This window comes from Petaurus breviceps, unplaced genomic scaffold (genome assembly GCF_028583685.1).
Source record: "Petaurus breviceps papuanus isolate PSGF00001 unplaced genomic scaffold, PetGlider_PUasm1.0 76, whole genome shotgun sequence".
In the NCBI taxonomy this organism is placed as follows: domain Eukaryota; kingdom Metazoa; phylum Chordata; class Mammalia; order Diprotodontia; family Petauridae; genus Petaurus; species Petaurus breviceps.
Window position 1 is genome coordinate 64,759,033 of NW_027186473.1, and position 16,031 is coordinate 64,775,063.

Below are 16,031 nucleotides of genomic sequence, written 5' to 3' on the forward strand. Positions count from 1 at the left end.
CAAAGATAGTGGAGCGGTTTGCTATTTCCTTCTCCATCTCATTTTATAGATGAGGAATCTGAAACAAACAAGGTTAAGTGGCTTGACTACAGTCATACAGTCAGTATGTGATTGAGGCTGGATTTGAACTTGTGAAAAACAAAGGACTTCTGTTTCCACAGGATTAAAGTTCCTCCCAGCTTTGAGAGATAGCAGAGTTTCTAATCAGAGAGCACAACCTGGATTCTGATCAGGTAAAAAGGTCAGCTTGTAGGCTTCCTTAGGTAGCTGTGTGAGAGGGACATGAATTGGAAGGTTCAGGAGGTTGCATCTAGCCAATGGAGAGCATAGAGGGGGCAGGGAATTCAAATTTGGAACAGCATAAAAAGCATTCCATTTGTCTGAGCAAATGTGCTCTCCATTTCTCACAAACTCATGAATATAAGTCTGATTCCAAGCTTATTCCTATATTCACTGCATCACCTACTGACGCAAGTTCAAATCTTGACTCGAACAACTGCTAGCTATGAGAAACTAGACAAGTCATTTAATTGCCATATGCCTCAGTTTGCTCATTTGTCAAAATGAGAGGGTGGGACTTGATAACCACTAAAATCCTTTCTGACGCTAAAACTGTGATCCTATAGTGATTCATGTCAGAAGGTAAGCAGCTTCCAGGAAGTCACTAGGCCATTACTGTTGAGGTTTAGAGTTGGGAGAACTGGTTCAGGTGTGAAAGAATTCACTTAGACTTTCTCTTTGTGCCAATGGGAGGTTGTTTTTTTTTTAATTTTATTTTTGTGAAAAAGTATTACAGGCCTCCTTAGCAAGAAAGCTAAGTGAGATCCTGATATTTGGGGGAGTAATGCTTATATTGAGGCGTCAGAATTATGATGTCATTTTAGAGGTTTTGTGGAGGTTAAAGATTAAATTAATCCTGTTCTTTTCTTTTTACTCCAAAGAATGATTCCTCTGGAGTCTTTGGTATTCTTAGCTATTGCCTGAAGCTACAATCCTGCTGCATAATCACCTAGAGAGTCTTTCAAGAAACTTCTCTTGTTATCCAAAACAACATGTTAGCACCTAGTGTGAGAGAAGAATAACCACTTTGAGCTAGCAGCTTCCATGCCTTTTGCCTAAGCCAATGTTTTCCTTTACTCTGAAACTGTCATGGGGCTGGGAAATGCAGTCATTGCAGCTACACCATCCTGAAATTCAGCTGCCTGAAATGCATGCTGCCACATTGAGTCCTTTCTCTGACCCTGGCCACATTTCAGATTTGTAGCAAACACCCTGGCTTCAGCAGAAGACTAGTGCCTCTTATAGCAATAATATATCTCCTCCTAACAAGGGACACATTCTCCATCTTCCAACTCCCTCTGACATAAACACTGAGAGAATAGCCTTCTAAAGATTTATTTTAGCCTATTTGCCTGCTCCTAGGGCACAATAGCTGCCATGAAGTGTGTCTAGCTAACCTTACACCAGTTACCATAGGTGAGTGTTCCCCAGAGAGTCATATACTCTAGCTGAGTGGGCTAGTTCTGACTCATTCTTTTTCTAGAATCTATATCATAAAAAATAACTCACATGTATATAGTACTTTAGAGGTAGTGCCTCATAGTGATTGCATATTAGGATGAGAGTAGAGAGAAACCTGAGTTGAAATATTAGTTTTAACTTTTACTGCTACTATTTGGCCCTGGGAAAATTATAGAATGTCTCTACTCCTCTGGTAAAATGCCTTAGGACTTAGGTCCTAAGGCAGAGATGGTAAAACTTCAGTCCATGTTAATACATGTAATTCCCATTCTGGGAGTTCTATCACATTGAGGAAATCATAAATCTATGTAACATAGAGTGAGAAGCAATGTTTTTTGGTGCATATGTCACTGGATCTAGAGTCAATAGGAACTATGCTCAAATCCTGCCTCAGACACTTGTAAATTTTGGGCCCCTGGATGAGTCGCTAACCTTATATGGGCTCAGATGCCCTCTCTGTAAAATGAGGACTTGCTGGTGTCTAAAGTCACCTACAGATAAATCTATGATACAGTGCTCAAAGATGTACATATTTCCTTTCACATAATGATCCTAGTAAGTAGATATAAGTACGTGTTAAAAGTAGATATTCAGACATAGAAGGTATTATTTCATATAGTTTAAAGAAGAGATCATAGTTCTACTAAATTTCAAGGACGATATATGATGCCAGTTTTCACCTGACTCTGTCTAGCACTCCATCTACTACACTGTTGGAATTTGGACTTTAGACCCTTAGCAAGGTACATGAAATTAAGGTAATTTAAATTATTGGTCTCTGAGTCAAATTGTGCAAAAGACTATTTATATGGTGTAGGTTCTTTTTTTTTTAATTGAATTGGTTTATTTTTTTACTTTTAGTTTACAACATACAGTTCCATAGTCCCTTGAGTTTCAAATTTTCTCCCTCTTCCTCCCCTCCTCCCCCATCATGGCAGAATGCAGTTGAATATAGAATCCACAAATATCTTCACATTAATCATTAGTCAGGTTGTAAAGAAGGATTATAACTGATGGGATGATCAGTGGGAAAGAGGAAACAAAACAAAACAAGAAAAAGAAACACAGCAAGTATTTTGTTTCAGTTTGCATTCAGACTCAGCATCTCTTTCTCTGGATGTGGATATCTCTTTCAATCATGAATCTTTTGGAGTTGTCTTATAACCTTACATTGCTGATCCGAGTCTATTGAGGTTAGTCATCCCACATACATTGTGTCTGTGATTTTGTACAGATTTCTCCTGGTTTTGCTCTTCTTGCTCAGAATCAGTTTGTGTAAGTCTCTTCATAATACGGTTATTATGAAGTCCATCTGTTCCTCATTTCATATGGCACAGTAGTATTCCATTACATTCATATAGCACAACTTGTTCAACCATTTCCCAATCGATGGGCATCCCCTTGATTTCCAATTCTTTGCCACCACAAAAGGAACTGCTATAAATATTTTTGTACATATGGGTCCTCCTCACACTTCTCTGATCTCTTTGGGATATAACCCTAGAAGTTGTATTGCTGGGTCAAAAAGTATGCACTTATTTATAGACCTTTGGGCAAAGTTACAGATTGCTCTCCAGAATGGTTAGATCAATTCACAATTCCACCAACAATGCATTAGTGTTCCAATTTTCCCACATCTTCTCCAGCCTTTATCATTTTCTTGTTCTGTCATTTTAGCCAATCTGGCCGGTGAGATGTGGTACATCAGAGTTGTTTTGATTTGCATTTTTCTAATCACTAGTGATTTAGAAAAGGTTTTTCATATGCTTATAGATATCTTTAATTTCATCCTCTGAGAGCTACCCATTCATATCCTTCGACCATTTACCAAATGGGGAGTGGCTTGTATTCTTATAAATTTGACTCAATTCTTTGTATATTTTAGAAATGAGGCCTTTATCAGAGATACTGGTTGTAAAAATTCTTTCCCAATTTACCACTTCTCTCTTAATCTTGGTAACATTGGCTTTATTTCTACAGAAGCTTTTCAAATTAGTTTAATCAAAATTATTCATTTTGCATTTCATAATGCTCTCCAACTCTTATCTCATCATGAAGTCTTCCCCTCTCCATAGATCTGACAGGTAAACTATACTTTGCTTTCCCACATTGCTTACAGTATCAGCCTTTATACCTAGATCAATTTTTAGTGTACAGTATTAGATATTGGTCTATGCCCAATGTCTGCCATACTATGTTGCAGTTTTCCCAGAATTTTTTATCAAATACTGCATTTTTATCCCAAAATCTGGGGTCTTTGGGTTTATCAAACAATAGATTACTATAGTCATTAACTGCTGAGTCTCCTGTACCAATTTATTCCATTGATCCACTCCTCTATTCATCAGGCAGCACCAAGAATTTTGATGGGTGCTGCTTTATCATACAGGCTAAAATCTGGTATGGCTAGGCCACCTTCCCCAGCATTTCTTTTCATTAATTGCCTTGTTATTCTGGAACTTTTGTTCTTCCAAATGAATTTTGTTACTACTTTTTCTAGCTCTACAAAATATTTTATTATTGGATTGATTGGTATGGCACTAAATATGTAATTTAATTTAGGTAAAATTCTCATTTTTGTTATATTAGCTTGACACAGCCATGAGCAATTGATATTTTTCCAATTAGTTCGATCTGACTATATTTGTGTGAAAATTGCTTTATAATTGTGTTCATATACAAAGTTCTGGGTTTGTTTTGTCACATAGATTCCCAAATATTTTATATTGTCTACAATAGCTTTGAAGGGTTTTTCTCTTTCTATCTCTTGCTGTTTGATTTCATTAGAGATATACAGGAATGCTGAGGACTTATGTGGGTTTATTTTATATGCTGCAACTTTGCCAAATTTGTTTATTATTGCAAGTAATTTTTTACTTGATTCTCTAAGTGTATCATCATACTGTGTATCATCTGCAAAGAGTGATAGCTTAGTCTCTTTGCCTAATTTGATTCATTCAATTTCTTTTTCTTCTCTTATTATTATTGCTAACATTTCTAGTACCAAATTGAATAAGAGGGGTGATAGTGGACATCCTTCTTTTACCCCTGATCTTATTTGAAATGCTTGTAGCTTATCTCCATTACATATAATACTTGCTGATGGTTTCAAATAGATACTACTTATTATTTTAGGGAAGATTCCATTTATTCCTATATTTTCTAGTGGTTTTAATGGGAATGGGTTTTGTATTTTGTCAAAAGCCTTTTCTGTGTCTATTGAGATAATCATATGGTTTGTGCTAATTTTGTTGTTGATGTGGTCAACTATACTGATAGTTTTCTTGATATTGAACCACCCTTGCATTCCTGGAATAAATCCTAACTGACAAAAGTATATTATTTTTGTGATGAGGTATTGTAGTCTTTTTGCTAACATTTTATTTAATATTTTTGCATCTATATTCATAAGAGAAATTGGTCTGTAATTTTCTTTCTCTGTTTTGTCTCTTCCAGATTTAGGTAAACATACCATATTTGTGTCATAAAAAAGAATTTGGTAGGGCTCCTTCTCCAATTTTATAGAATAGTTTGATAATTATTGGAGTCAATTGTTCTTTAAATCTTTGGTAGAATTCACTAGCAAAGTCATCAGGCACTGGAGATTTTTTTCCTAGGGAGTTCATTAGTGGCTTGTTAAATTTCTTTTTCTGAGATGGGATTATTTAAGTAGTTTACTTTCTCTTCAGTTAGTCTGGGCAACTTATATTTTTGTTCACCCATTTCACTAAGATTTTCCAATTTATGTGCATACAATTGGGCATAATAATTCCTGATTGTTTAATTTCCTCTTCATTGGAGGTAGAATCTCCCTTTTCATTTGTGATACTCGTAATATGTTTTTCTTCTTTTTTTATCTTATTAACTAAAGGTCTATCAATTTTATTTTTTTCCTAATATCAGCTCTTAGTTTTATTTATTTATTCAGCAGTTTTCTTAAATTCAATTTTATTAATCTCTCCTTTGATTTTTATTATTTCTAATTTAGTATTTAATTGGGGATTTTCAATTTGTTCTTTTTCTAGCTTTTTCAGTTGCATGCCCAATTTACTTACCTCCATTTTCTCTATTTTATTTGTGTATACTTTCAGGGATATAAAACTTCCACCAAAGACTGCTTTTGCTCTATCCCACAAGTTTTAGTATATATTCTCATTATTGTCATTCTCTTGAATGAAGTTGCTGATTGTTTCTATAATTTATTGCTTGACCCACTCATTTTTTTTGGATTAAGTTATTTAGTTTCCATTTATTTTTTAGTCTATCATTCCATGGCCCTTTATTGCATATAATTTTTATTACGTCATGAACTGAGAAGGATTCATTTAATATTTCTGCCTTTCTGCACTGAATTATGAGATTTTTATGCCCTTGAACATGGTCAATTTTTGTATATATGCCTGTACTTCTGAGAAGGTATATTACTTTTTATCCCCACTTAGTTTACTCCAGAGGTGTACCATATCTGTCTTTTTTAAGATTCTATTTACCTCCTTAACTTCTTTCTTGTTTATTTTGAGATTAGATTTATCAATCTTAGAGAGGGGTAGATTTAAATCCCCTCCACCACCACCCCCTGTATAGTTTTGCTATCTATTTCTTCTTCTAACATCCTTATCTTCTCCATTAGTAATTTGGATGCTGTACCACTTGGTGCATAAATGTTTAGTAATGGTATTGCTTCATTTTCCATGGTGCCTTTTAGCAGGATATGGTTTCCTTCCTTATCTATTTTAATTAGATCTATTCTTGCTTTTGCTTTGACTGAGATAAGAATTGCTACAGCTTTTTTTTAAATTTAGCTGAGGCATGATACATTCTACACCAGCCTTTTACATTTACACTTTGGGTATCCCCCTGTTTCAGATGTGTTTCTGGTAAATAGCATATTGTAGGATTATGGTTTTTAATCCATTATGCAATCTGCCTCCATTTTATGGGAGTGTTCTTCCCATTCACATTCACAGTTATGATTACTATCTGTATCTTACACTCCATCCTATTCCTTCCCCTGATTATGCTTTTATTTTTCCCCCTTATCCCTTCCCCCCCTTAAAAATTTTCCTTTTGACCACTGCCTCCTTCAGTATTTCCTTATAAGCCCCCCTCCCTTTTCCTGCCCTTCCCCTTTACTACTTCTTTCCTCCCTTCTAACCTTGTCCCTTCTTATCCCATTCTTACCCTTCCTACTGTCTGTAGGGTATGATAGATTTTTATACTTAAAGTATTATGGATTTCTTCCTCAAACCAAGATTGATGGGAATAGATCTCAAGCAATGCTCCTTTCCCTCCCTTCTTTCCCTCTATTATGATGTTTTTTGTCTCTTCTCCATACAGTCCTATACTTAAATGATTGTTATTCCCTTTCCCCAGAATTAATGAGAGAAAAGCTCATATAATTCTCATCTCCCTTCCTTCTTTCTCTCTACTATAATGTTTTTATGCCTCTTTGTGTGGCATGATTTACCCTTTGATACTTCATTCTTTCCTCTTCTTCTATTGCAGTCCATTTCTAGCACTTAATAAGATTTTTATCAAAATTTTGTCTAATTTATACCCAAACACTCTATTTATCCATATCCTTTTTATATGTTGCCATAAATATAGAATTCTTGATATTAACAGGTATCAGCTTTCCATATAGGGATGTAAACAGTTTGCTCTCATTAAATAACAGGTTATGTGTGTGTGTGTGTGTGTGTGTGTGTGTGTGTGTGTGTGTATTTTCCTACTTACCTTTCTATGTCTCTCTTGAGTCCTGTGATTAAAGGTTAAATTTTCTGTTGAGCTTTGGCCTTTTCATCAAGAAGGTCTTGGAAGTCTGTTATATAATTGAATGACCATCTTCTTGCTTGGAAGATTATGCTCAGTTTCACTGGATATGTGATCCTTAGTTGTAAATGGAGCTCTTTTGCCTTGCAAAAAATCACATTCCAGTTCCTCCAATCTTTCAATGTAGAAGATGCCAGATCCTGTGTGATCCTCACTGTGGTTTCCACAATATTTGAATTGCTTTTTTGTTTTTTTCAGGCTGCTTGTAGTATTTTCTCCTTTACCTGGAACTTCTGGAATTTGACTACCACATTTTGAGGACTTTTCAATTTGGGATCTCTTTCAGGAGGTGTCTGGTGGATTCTCTCAATTTCTATTTTACCCTCTTTTCTAGTATCTCAGGGCAGTTTTCCTTGATGCACTCTTGGAAGATGTTATGCAGGCTCATTTTTTTCATCATGGTTTTCTGGTAGACCAATATTTCTCAGATTATCTCTCCTGTATCTGTTTTCCAAGTCAGTTATTTCTCTGTTGAGATACTTTACAACTTTTTTTTCTAATTTTGCATTGTAAATGTTTTATTTGACTGATTCTTGGTGATGTATAGAGTCATTAACTTCAATCTGGCTGATTCTAATTTTTAGAGAATTATTTTCCTCGGTTGGTTTTTGAAGCTCCTTTTCCATATGTTTTTCTGTTTCACACATTTTCCTTTTTCTTTTTTCATTTTTCAAATGCTTTAATAACTTCTGATTTACATCATTAATTTCAGCCAGATTTTGAGTTGCAAATTTTCTCCCTGTTTTTCCCCTACCCCAGAATAACAGTTACTCCCCTTTTTTCCCCTACCCCAGAATAGCAGTCCCACAGGATATCCCCTCCTCTGATCTGCTCTCTTCCATATCTTCTTCCATACCCCCTTAGACTTTTCCAGTAGGGCATAGGGGATCTCTATGCCCCAGTGCCTATATATCTTCTTTCCCAACTACATGTAAGATAGTATTAATAATAATATATATGTACATATAATTTTAAAGATTTGATTTTAAAACTTTTAATTCCAGATTCATTCCCCTCCTCCCTTGTCACCCAGCCTTACTAGGAAGATAAGCATTTCAGTATAGATTGTACATGTGCAGTTAATTTAAAACATTAATGTAGTAGATTTATTGTAAAAGACTGACTATATTTTCCCCTCCTATCCCAGCACCCACTTGTTCTGTTCTCTACTTTGATCCTGTCCCTTTTCAAAAGTGAGTTCTTCCAACTTCGCTCCCCCCAGACTGCCCTCCCTTCCATCATCCCCCCTCTCATCCCCTTCCCACTACTCTCCTGTAGGGTGAGATACCCAATATAGTGTGTATTTCATTCCCTCCCCAAGCTAAATTCAGTGAGAATAAAGTTGAACCATATCCTTTTGCCTTCCATTCTTTCCCTTTACCCTTGCCTCTTCTTTAAGAGATAGTTTACCCCATTTTGTTTATCTCCATCTCCTTTCATTATATTCCTTTCTCACCTCTTAATTTCCCCCTTTTGTTGAGTAGGTGATTCTTGGTTTTAATCCCAGCTCCTCTGCCCTCTGGAATATGCTATTCCAGGCCCTTTGATCCCTCATTTTAGAAGCTGCCAGATCCTTTATTATGCTGATTTTGTTTCCATAGTATTCAAATTGTTTCTTACTGGCTGCTGGTAATATTCTCTCCTTGATCTGGGAATTCTGGAACCTGGCTATAATATTCCTAGGAATTTTTTTGGGGGGATCTTTTTCAGGAGGTGATTGGTGGATTCTTTCAACCTCTATTTTGCCTTCTGGTTCTAAAACATCATCAGGACAATTTCCTTGAGAATTTCTTGGAGGGTGATTTCTAGGTTCTTTCCCTGATTATGGATTTCAGGTAGTCCAATAATTTTTAAATTATCTCAGCAGGATCTATTTTCCAGGTGAGTGGTTTTTCCCATTAGATATTTCACATTGCCTTGTATTCTTTCATTTGTTTGGATCTGTTTAACATCATCTTGATTTCTCTTGAAATCACTATCTTCCCTTTGCTCCAATCTAAATACAAGGGAGCCACTCTCCTCATTGAGCTTTTGAGATTCTTTTTCCATTTGACAAATTTGACTTTTCAAGGCATTCCTCTCCTCATTGCCTTTTGGAGCCTCTTTTGTCAATTGAGTCAGTCTGTTTTTTTTTTTTTTTAACCAATCAGGGTTAAGTAATTTTCTCAAGGTTACAAGGCCAGTTATTTTTTTTGTGTGTGGGTGCCGAGTATCTGAGCTTGGAACCAATTCCAGGTCTCCAGACTCTTGGGCCAGCACTTTTACTGACTGCGCCACTTGTTTTTTAAGGTGTTATTTTCCTCAGTGAGGCTATTATTGACTATCATTTCATAATTTTCTTGCATCATTCTCATTTCTCTTCCCAATTTTTCCTCCACTTCTCTTATCTGCTTCTTAAGTTCCTTTATGGCCTGTAACCAGCTCGTATTTTCCTTTGAAGGTTTTGGTGCAGGAGTTCTGACTTCACCATCTTCCTCCTGTTCCATGCTTTGCCCCTTTTTTTTCCCCAAAATAGGAGTCTAATGTTGGAATCTGATGTTTGTTTTGCTTCCTTTGTTTGGTCATGTCACCCCTCAGTCACTTGACCCCTGGGCTTTTTGCCACAGTAGGATTCTGCCACCAGAGAGTAGGGGAGCTTCCGTTGCATACACTTGGGTTTTCTCAGCTGTTGGAGGTATTAGTTGTGTGCCCTCTCTGAGGCCTCCACATGCCTGGCAAGTTGGTCATGCACCCCAGAACCTCCACCCTAGACCACAATCCAGATCCAAGCAGGTTAAAGCAAAAGCGATTACCCCTCAGACTGGTCATTTGGTCCCCCTACATTCTGTAGGCCAGGAGTTGAAGCTCTAGTGCAGTGTCTCAGCGGCTTCTTGCCCTGGGGGAAAAAGTTGATGCACCCCCACCCACTGGGCCCCAAAGTCCAGACTGCAATGATCTCTCACTTTGTCCTTCGCATCTATGTGTTGATGAATCTGGAAATGGCCACAGCTGCTAGTGATCTGGAGTCCCTCCAGGCAGGGCTGGTTAGGCCCACCCTGAGGTTAAAACCTTGGCTTGTGAGTGGCTGGGCTCAGCTCTCAGAGCACTGCGCTGTCCACTTGCTTCCAGCCTGACGGGCTGTCCTCAGTGGGAGGTTAGCTACTCTGTGTCATTTTGTGGGTTCTGCAGCTCCAGAGTTTGTTTAGAGTCCCTTTTTATATGAATTGGGGAAGGTGGAAGCCAGAGCCAGGGGGAGGTTCTGCTTCTACTCTGCCATCTTGACTCCGCCTCCACATTTTTCTTTTTAAGGAGCAGTTTTATTCATTGGGTTGTTTTTCTAATTTCACAATTTTGATTTTAAAAGCATTATTGATTTTATCTTCTACTTCTCTAATTTGGTTTACAAAGTTGTTTTTGAACTCATCTAAGAAAAATTTTTGTGCGTAAGACCAGTTCATATTCCCTATTGAGGCTTGAGCTGTGTAAGTGGAGTCAATGCTGTCTGCTTCTGAATTTGGTTTCTCCTTCTCACAATAATATGATTCTAGAATCTTTGTCTTTGCAGTCTGCTTTTTACTATTTTGAGTCAGAGCCCTAGCCATGCCCTTCCACTAGGTTTCCCAAGCCTTTACTGCTTAAAATATTGCTCTGGGGCACTTATTACTCTGTTTTCAGGGTCAGAGGAGGGATCGGAGCAGCCAGGATTCACTCTGCCATCCTGGTCCCTGGAAATTCAGATAAAGGCTTTTTAAATTTCCAGGCTGTGGGTTGGTAGTCCCAGGAGGAGGTGCTGCCACTGCCACAGGCCCTGCATTTGTCTCTTTCCTAGCCCTGTGAGATCGCAGGCCTGCAGTGATAGGCCTGGAATGGCCCTTGTGGATGGTGGATCAACTTGCCACCATGTTGACCAGGCCTTGTCCCAGTATCTGTGTGCTGCATCATCCCAGCCTCTGTGTGCCATGTTGTCCTGGCCTCTGCCTGGTGTACTTTCTTCAGAAATGCTTTTTCCATAATTTAATGCTTTCTCTCATTTTTTTCACCCTCAGTTCCAAAGTTTGAAGGCTGAAATAGAATTTTCTTTTCTACCTTCCAGCCTCTCTTCTTCCCAACTTTCCTAATATTTTCAAGGGCACCACCATCTTCCTAGTGACCCATACTCAAGAAACTTGGAATCATAGTCAAATTCATACTCTCAAATAACCCAAATTTCTAATCCATCATCAATTTTCTTTATTTCTACTTTGTTTCTCATAAGTATATCCATTTGTCTCCATTGACATTGCCTCCACTGTCATCATCATTGCCTGGATTACTGTAATAGCCTTCTGGTTATTTTTCTTGCATCATGTCTCTTGCCACTCTAATACCTGCTCTACTTAGTTGCCAAAGTGATGTAGTTGGATGGTGTCACTCTCCTTCTCCTTCCCAGCCCCCCTCCTTACACTCAAACTCAATAAAATATACCCCCAAATCATCAGATATGAACTTTTCTGCTTGGACTTTAAATTTCTTTACAACCTGACTGCTTACTAACTTTTTAATCTTTTTATACTTTACTTCCCTCCATGCACTCTATTTTCTACCTTTACTATTCTACTTCTTTCTCTCAGATCATAACACTCCATCTCCTGGTTCTTCTCATTTGCTTTGTCTGCCTTCCATTCTTAGAATGTGCATCTCAGCATCTTTGGCATCATTCAAGGCTCAGCTTCAATACCACATTCTTCAGGCAGTCTTTCCTACCTTTCCCCAGAGATTTCCCCTTTAAGATCATTTTCCATATTCTCTCTCTCTCTTTCTATCCCTCTCTGTCTTTGTCTGTCTGTCTATTTCTCTCTCTCTTTACATACACACACACACACACACACAGGTGTGGGGGTGGGGGTGTGTATACATATTTGTATATATGTATATTTATAACTAAAATAAACACCCTTTCCATAGTTTCATACTTTCTCTTATTATTGCAGTGTGGGATATATATGCATGTGCATGTATATACATACATACTAACATATGTGTATATATGTGTATGTGTATACATCTATATATGTTCGTATACATATGTAGTTGTGTAAACATCAAGAATATATGTGCATATATGCATGTGTATGTGGGTATGTGTATGTGTATTCTACACGTTTACATAATTATATGTTCTCTTCCTCATCAGAACATGAGCATCTTGAAGTCAGAATGTGAGCCTCCTTGAGGATTGTGTTGTGGTCTTTCTTTGTATCCCCATTGCTTAGTATAGTGCCTGGCAGTAGCACATACACTTCAGTTATATAAGGTATTCAAGGAGGACTAGCACCTCTGACATTAGGGCTTCATGAGCCCTTTTCAGGATGCTTATTCACCTTTTCTGTCTACCAATCATCCAACTCTCATCTGGGGCTACAAGATGCTGTAGCATGCACAGCAGCTACACGTTGATAAAACAGAATCAGCAGACAGTTGGGGGTAACCTTAGGCCTAAAACCCATTGATGAGTAAGGAGGATATCTACCTTAAAAATGGGAAGACCTCCCCCAGTGGAATGGGAAAATGAAAACAATTGTTCCAACAGCTATGAAGGTGATTGAAGAAGGTACTGTGAAGTGCTTAGAACTTGGTCAGTTAGTGAAGGTGCCAACATTATCCACTGCATCCTGGACCACCACTGGTCATCTTGATCTTTATCTTGTTACTGGATTTTAATGTCACTGGAAGAGAGAGAGAAGCTAATGGTTTCATGCAATGCCACCTCACTTAAATCCAATTCACATGCAAGTTGATACATCACCTTGTGATTTAATTGGTATTCTTCAAAAATATAGGATGAACAACAACAGTGGCTGACAAATAGTAAGCTTTAATAAATTCCAATCAATTGATAGACTGTATGGACTAATGTTATGCCTTCAGCAGACACTGTAATAATAAAAATTATAAGAACATTTGGTAAGTCATATTCTTTTATCTCTACAAGACTTAAAGAATATTTTGTACCTGATAAAAGAATAAGAAATTATCAGATGTGAGATTTGAATTAGCCCCCTCTTCTATATCTCTGACTCCCTGTCTCTGTCGTTCTATCTCTTTATTTCCCTATGTCTCTATTAATCTCTAGCTCTCTCCTTCTCTCCTATTATACTATCTTCTTAATACTCCTTGTATTTTGAAGAATCAGGCCCATTAAGTGTCTGTCTTTGTAATCAGCCCCCAGTACATTTGACAGACCTTTACTTACCTCTAAACACATATAATTTTAAATATACTACAATTTTGTTTTACAAAAACATTATGTCATTATCACTAAATGCAATGATCCTTAAAAGGGTGAACATAAAAGAGAGGGCACCAAAAAGCCTAAAGAAAGGTTAATGTCTTGGTTTTCGAAAAAGCTTAAAAAGATTCGTCAAAGCAGGTCATGCTAGAATAACTGCAATTTGGCACTATGCAGAGGATAGAATGTGAGGAGATGTTGGGGGAAGGAGGCTATTGCAATGGTCCAGGAAGTAATAGCATCAAGGACAGAAAAAAGGGTATGGATGCTAATGATAATGCTGAAGTAAAATTCACAGGGTTTGGCAACTGGTTAAAGATGAGAAGCAAAAGGAAGGAAAAAATGAAAACAGCAAGTTTTTGGACATAGGAGATAAGGTGTCACTGATAGAAACTGGGGAACCATAAAGATGAAAAACTTTTAGGAGAAAGACAAGTTAGCAGGGGTATTTTGAGTTTGAGATGAAACTGGTAGTTGGTGATGTCCTCCAGGCAGCTGAAGGTGCAGGTTACTATCTTAGGAAAGAGACTGAGACATGAGATACAGATTTTAAAGACATTCCTTGAAGTTTGGGGAGTATATACTTGCCCTTTCTTATTTGAAAGTTTCAGGCATTTTCACAATAAATTTTCTCCATTATTCAGTGTCTGGGTAAAGCATATGTAGTTATAAAGTATATAACTGTCAAGGGACAAATGGATTATATGTGTCCTGTTAATTCTATATTCTGCATTATGATTTAAATATTGTCCATGGCTTCTTGAGACAAACTGTAAAATTTGAATTTTGCCTAGACTTCCTTGAAGTAAATTGTGGGATTTGGAAGGTAACAGTAGATTTTTGTTCATTTTTGTACTTATGTCTACTTGTTGAACTAAATGAGAATTCACTCTATCATCAAATGATGTTTACCTGCTTCATCATCTAACATGGTTTCCTTCATTGCTCAGTGGAAGAATACAAACTATTGGGATTCTAACATCCAGGATTCTTTACTCTTACATTTCTCTGTCAATCACAAAATTTGCTGATCTTATGTCTTAGTTGATTGAAGTCCAAAGATGCTAAATCCATGTATTTCTTAGACTTGAGTCATTCTTACAAGGGGTTTTAGCACCAACAAAATATTCATATATCTGATGGCAACTATAAATATGCCAGCATATCTTTCAATTGTAGAATATAACAGACTCTCCATATAGAAGACAGGAGCAAAACATTTATTAAGACACCAGAAAACCAAATCCCAACACCAGGAAGTCAAATCCATCATAGTAGTAAAGAAGTTAATACACCATAGCACAGCATGAAGCTATACCATCCTTTAGCCTTCCCACAAACAAACACTCACAAGCCTAGCTGTCTCTCTGGGTGTGTCTTCTGTCTCCCACAGTCTAGCTGCTCTGACTTCCAGCTTCCTGTGGGCTCTGCCCCACAGGAGCAAACTCCTCCCACCACAGGCTTCATGTGATTATGTTCAGACTATGTTCAGGGAAGATCTTCAAATGAGGAAGGTTTTCAAATTACTATTATCATTATAGGAGTCTTTAAAGATAAAGGAATGACACACTTGACAAAGGAGAGAACTCAACACTCCTAGGAACTGTATGAATGCAGTCTATTCTAGAACTATGTTTCATTAAGGGTCACACATACATTCATCTTCACCTTTTATATAGGGATCTTTGAATCTAGTATGAATATTTTATAACTTAAATATGGGATAGGAATGCCTTCATCATCATCATTGGCATTTTGAAAGAAGCAGGATGCTGAGATTCATTAGACTTTACTAGAATGTCCGTGATATTTATTTTATCATTATAATGATAATAGCTCACATGTAAATTGTTGTTGTTGTTCAGTTGTTTCAGTCCCCTCTGACTCTTTGGAACCCCATTTGGGTTTTCTTGGCAAAGATACTGGAGTGGCTTGCCATTTCCTTCTCCTGCTCATTTTACTGATGAGGGTGATGGAATCCTAATAAAACTTCCCCCAGCTCCAGTGTTCTAAATTGATAATAGCCATGGCTCCACTGAACAGCAGGCCCAATGTACTTACCTAACCCCCTGCCAAGATCCTGACTTCTACATATATGCCTCACTGCTCACTGGAACAACAGGTGTGTCCCTGAACTCCTTGTTCCCACAGAAACAGGAGGTATATCCATGTGATGGGAACCTAGCTACTGCCTCTATCTGGTCACTGCCCCTGGACCCATTCCCATGGAAACAGGTGTGTTCTTGTATTCAGTCACAATCACATCATCCATGTAGGCTAAAACAAGACCACAATACCTATCTGTTTTAACCAGACAGGACCACAATAGCTAGCCAGTTGGAGGGCAGAATGACCAGAATATTTAACCGCTAAACCATAGATGGGACCTTTCCTCCCTTACCTAATCCCTTAACAAAGCTCCTTCTGCCTT